This window comes from Meriones unguiculatus, chromosome 4 (genome assembly GCF_030254825.1).
Source record: "Meriones unguiculatus strain TT.TT164.6M chromosome 4, Bangor_MerUng_6.1, whole genome shotgun sequence".
Classification (NCBI taxonomy): Eukaryota; Metazoa; Chordata; class Mammalia; order Rodentia; family Muridae; genus Meriones; species Meriones unguiculatus.
Window position 1 is genome coordinate 126320963 of NC_083352.1, and position 5640 is coordinate 126326602.

Sequence of the window (5640 nt, forward strand, 5' to 3'; positions counted from 1 at the left end):
CATTTAGGGAAACAAACTCTCTGTGTTCATCTGTATGCTTTTGAACATGAAGAATACCTTTGAAGACAACAAAAAGAAAAAAAAATTATGTTTTGAATGTCCCATTTCAGGGACCGTCATCTCCAACTCCAGACAAATAAATGGTTAGAAAAGATCTGTTGTGTCATAAACATCTAGAATAAATATTGAGAAACAAGTCATCAGCTACTAATGTGTGATTTTAGCCCCTTGCAAACTCTGAACAACCCAGTGTTAAGGAGGAGCTTAGTGCCAGGAAATTACCTAACCGTCTCTCCTTACAGCAAACAAACAAACAACAACAACAACAAAAACCTCAGGACATAAAGTCATATAGGTAGTGATTGTCTGTCTGGCTGAGGCAGGTCAGCACCAAACCCCCAAACAGGTATATAGAAGAACATGCGGGGACTCTGTCTGGTTCAGCTCAAACCAGCTCCAGGGATCCCCTCACCAGGGGAGCATCCCCGGAGAACAGTTGCCCTTTCCCTAGTAAACTCTGCAATCTTAGGGGTGCTTAAACCCCTGTATCTATATTGCATCTTATGAATATATCTATAGCAGACTGGGTAAAATGGGCTGCCAAGGAGAGCACACCCCTCTGCTGGAAACACCTACTGGGAAAGGCATCCATGTGGTACACAGACATACATTGAGGCAAGGGTTTTAGAAATTTACAGGAACGTGTGCTTAACTGATTAAAAATCCTTCGGAAGTGAAATTAAGAAGAACCTGCTTTTATTGTGAAATAAAGATCACTAGACAACTTAAATATGAAAATGTCAGAAGGTGGCCCATTAAAACCCAGGGTTCTCTCTCAGAATTTTCCTTTGTTTCTTGCTGAAGGGGATGATTTGCTGTGTGGGAAGCAAGGACTATTTCCTGTTTCTTATCCACTGCCATTCCCGAGGAATCATGCTGCAGGCAGGGGTAGCTCATTCTTCCGGGAATCGTGCACAGAATAAAGAGGCTAAGAGCTGTGGGCTCAGCCTGCCCTTCCTGTACTCAGCAGTGAGTCTCCTGCGCAGAGGCATCACTGCAATCTTTCCCCTCCTTCCCTTGGCCCTGCAGGAGAATGTAGCCACTTGCTGTCTCCCCCATTTCTTCGTGGGAGCCAATGCCATTTGTTTCCCATGCTACAACCCCAGGACTAACTTATAAAGATGTTTAACTCTACTCTGCCCTCCTGCCTTTTCTCATGGCATGGTTGACTGTCCAAGGTCATTGGAAGCCATTGTGTCGCTCAGAGCTTGCTGGAATGGAACATTCTGCAATTCTCAGGCGTTCGAGAGACAAAGAATAACCTTGTAAAGTTACTTAAAATCAGTCAAGTCTGCCCAACAGGAAGGACTAAGACTTCGAAGGTTTGAGAACCTTATAAATTCTTCCCCATTATTTCAGGGACCCAGGATGGGAGGGTGTTGGTTTGGCAGGGGATTAGCTTCGGGAGAGACTAACAGAACCCCACTGCAAGTGCCACAGTTGGACCCAAAAGCCAGGTAGTGGTGGCTAACACAACAGATTTTAAAGAGAGGTGGTGGTGTATCTGGCTGGGCCAGCTGATGGCCCCAAAGAAGATTTGAAGAAAATCGATGGTTGTGGACTCGGTCTAGTTAGTCCAAACCAGCTGGGGAGACGGCCTCACTGGGGCGCATGCTCAGACGGCAGTCACCCTCTCCCCTGGTGAAGTTTGTCATTTTAGGGGCCGCGTAAACTCATGTATACATGTTGAATCGTGTGTATTTACTTACAACACAGGAGCTCACCCGATTCCTGGGAGTCTCCACTCTGCAGGAGGCACAGGGGAGAGGGTGACAGAGAGAAGGGAGCCGTAAGCCCTGTGACTGCCAGGATCAGCACCATTTCTGCTTGGCTCAGCTGGCTCCTGCTGTAAAGTGTGCACCTTGGTTTACCCTGCTGAGTTAAGGAAACTCCTGGCTGCTTTCTGTACTGCTGTGTCCTGTCTGAGATCTTCTCTTTGGGGAACACAAGGGCTAGGGCTGCTTCTGGGGTCTAGAGGAGAGAACACTCAAGACTGCTTTGTCCTAGTTAAGCTTGTCTCTTGCTATGATGAAAACCCTGACCAAAAGAAACTGGGGAAGTTTTTATTTGCCTTTAAGAATCCAGCCTATCATTGATTGAAGCCAAGGCAGGAATTCAAGGCAGGAGCCTGGAGACAGGAACTGAAGCAGAGACAGACCATGGGGAATATATTCTACTTACTCTGTCTGTCTGTCTCTCTCTGTGTCTCTCTCTGTTTGTGTTTCTTTGTCTCTGTTCCTCTCTGCCTAATAATTTTACTTCTACAGCTAAAAATGGTATTGCCCACAGTGGCTGGGTTCTCCTGTGTTAAATAACAATCAACAACATGACAATAGACAGGCCCACGGGCCTCTGATGGAGCCAATCCTTAACTGAGGTTCTCTTTTCCCAAGTGTGTCAAGTTGAAAACCAAGATCACCCCCACACTCCTTGTAACCAGTCTTCCTAAGGCTGGGTGGGGCCAGCACTAAGATTCTGTGAAGCCAGCTCCAAGAAGAGAGCCAAGGCTGCCAACAGCAGTGGGGATCAAGAAGAGTCTGTAGTTTGTCCAGAAAGATATCCAGGCTGGGGTGCATTTCATAGACCCCTTACCTGGATCTCCATGTAACCTTGCTGAGGCAGCTGAAGAAAAGAAATTGTACAGAATTAAAGATTAGGGGTCATGTTCCTGGGACTGACTCTAAAGGTGAGGGAAATTAGTTGTACCCACATTGGTGGCAAAACTTAGACTTCTGTAGCCTTTCACTTCCTGTGTATCTGGAGAGACCTGGGACCCATAGTGGTTTGGATGGATTTATTTAGCCCCCGGACCCCAATCTGCTCACTGCTGAGACTGATCCTAGAGAGAAAAGGATTCATTCTAAGGTCACACAAGCAGGTGGAACAGCTGGGACAGTGTGCTGACTAATTTCTACCTTTCTTGTCTTCAATGCCAAAAGGCTTCCTAAAACTGAGCCTTTTATGCAGTGGGAGGGCTTTTCTTTGATAGAGAATTATCTTGATAAGCTCACTCTGCTGAAAGTGTGGGCAGTGTCCTCTCTTAGTTCCCATGGAGAAGAGCACCTGGAGAAAGGACTTGTCTGGCTGGAGCAAAGGCTGTCAGAGTGTGTCCTGCTCTTCCAGAGGACCCGAGTGCAGTGCCCAGCACCCATGGTGCCTGACACCTGCCTGTAACTCCAGCTGCAGAGGATCTAATGCCTCTTAGGGCAACTGCATTCATGTACACATACCCACACACAGGAATACACATGCATGTAACTAAAAAGAAAACAGTCTGTTTTTGTGTGTTTGTTTGCTTGTTTATGTGAGACAAGGTCCCTCTGTGAAGTCTTGGCTGTCTTGGCACTTGTTGTGTAAATCTACCTTCTTCTGCCTCTCAAATTGGGGATTAAAGGCCTGAGCCACCATGCCCAGCTACATGTCTTGAAAACAAAAAAACAAAACAAAACAAAAAAACAAACCAAAAAACAGTTTTATTTTTTTTATTTTTTTAAAGTAGCTCATCTAAGCTACCTTAGAATCATGACATGTGGGTTTGGATATGTGTAATTGAGGTGTGGAGGCCAGAGGTCAAGCTTGGGTGTCATTTCTCAAGAGCCGTCAGCTTGTGTTTTGAGACAGGGTCTCTCACTGTCCTGGAACAAGCTGATTCAGCTAGGCTGGCTGGCCAGTGAGCCCCAGGGCTCCAGAGTGCCTGTCTCCAATTTTCAACACACAGATATTAAGTGTGTATCACCATGCACACCTCTAAATTTTTCTTTTTTTTAAAATTTATTTGAGACAGCCGTGTCACTAGGTAGCCTTGGATGTCCTAGAACTCTGTATGCAGGCCAGGCTAGACTCAAACTCATAGATATCCACCTGCTTCTGCCTCCTGCTTGCTAGGATGAAAGATGTGGGCCCCTGCACTGTGCTTCTGCCTCTTTTATATAGATTCTGTGGATCATACCTGGAACCTCATGCTTGTGCGGCAACGCTTTCCTGGATGAGCTGTCAGTGTAGGACTTTGTAGATCATGGAAAGAATTGTGTCATGTTGAAGATCTTTATTAATACTTATGTATAATATTTTTATGAATTATTTGAATATTTTATACCACCTGCATCACAGAGACCAAAAGACGGTGTTGGATCCTCTGGAACTGGAATTCTGACAGTGGGAGATGTCATGTGGGTTCCATGTGATTTTTGACACTGAGCGGCCTCTCTAGCCCCACCCTATTGAAATATGTCAGCCTCTCCAGTTTGTGCTGCCCATAGACTCACGGATGCGGGGCTGTTCAGTGGAGCACAGACTATAAATATACTAGGCACCACACTCTTAAAAAAAAAAAAGAATCTTACCCTCTCAGCCTCCATGAAATGTGAACAGCTCTTTAGATTCAGCTTTGGACTCATAATCTCTTTTACCTCAAGAGTAGAGGATTCTGGGTTGGCTGTTGATAAAGACTGACATATGCTTACAGTGGTATATTCTGGCCATTGTAGGAGTGAGTCTTGCTGGTCCTTGAGCAGATAAGGGAGTGTTAGCTTAGGAGTGTGTGGTTAGTGCTGTGGGTGTGGAGGCCTGGGGTGGGGAGGCAGAGTGTACCTGTGGACCTCTGAGAATACGTGTCCCAGAAAATTACAGGCAGCAGGCATCCAGAGCTCTCACCCTTGTGTTTTGCTAGACACAGGTCAACACCCTGGATTTCCTAAAGCCATGAAGACTGCAGTGTTGGCCATAACTCTGCTGCTGCTTCAATTCCAGGTCATTCCAGGTAACCTAGCCCCTTCAGAGGAGGGACAGAGTTGGAGAGTGGGTCTGGGTCGATGGTGGGATGGGTATGTTTGTTTGTAGTAGTGGGAAGAGCCTCAGACCTTGGGATAAAAGCTGCTGGGCAACTGATTTCTCTGTGTTTCAATTTCCTTTATTCAATTTTATTTATTTTTCATTAGTTTAAATCTGGGAAGGATACAGTATCACATGGATTCTGTGTCCAGTGGCCTTCTCAGGAAGGTTGCTTTGGAATTTGGCACGAGCCATGCCACTGTTCCCATGGGCCCGAGTTACTTTTCCCCAGATCACTCTGGTTTTCTTTGGTTTGCCTCCAGGAGTCTCTGTATCGTTTTTTGCTTTATGCACATAAGCACATTTCTTGCCTAAGCAGAATTCAGTTTCATCTTGGGCATAAATACCTTCATTTTAAGAAGAGCTTTATGCCTTCTTTGTTTCCAGAGACCATGCTTGTAGCCAGCAAAAATGCCCTTGCACCACAGCCTTCTGACATGTTGCTGCTTGGAAGTCCTGCTCCCAGCAGGCCACAGAAATCTGGCCCCAAAATTCAGAAGCAGCATGATTTCTAATTTTTATATAATAAAAAAATCTAGGTAGAAAGATCAAGACTGGGAACACTGAAATTTTGGTGTGCAATGAAGGCAGCTTCTTTGTTTACTGTAATTCATCAGAGAGTACCAGAACCTTCTATTCTGTTGGTAGGAAAGTTGGGAGATAGATCTGCAGGGATTGCATATAAATCTGAAGTCAATTACATCAGCCTCTTATGATCTGAGATACAGTTCTGCTTGGAGAAAGGGTTAG

The 5640-nt window shown here is 45.4% G+C and overlaps 1 pseudogene; it reads right to left on the reverse strand.

Moving 5' to 3' along the window:
* Positions 1-4998: 4998 nt before the first annotated feature.
* Positions 4999-5396, reverse strand: LOC110540839 (large ribosomal subunit protein eL33-like; annotated as a pseudogene).
* Positions 5397-5640: the final 244 nt, after the last annotated feature.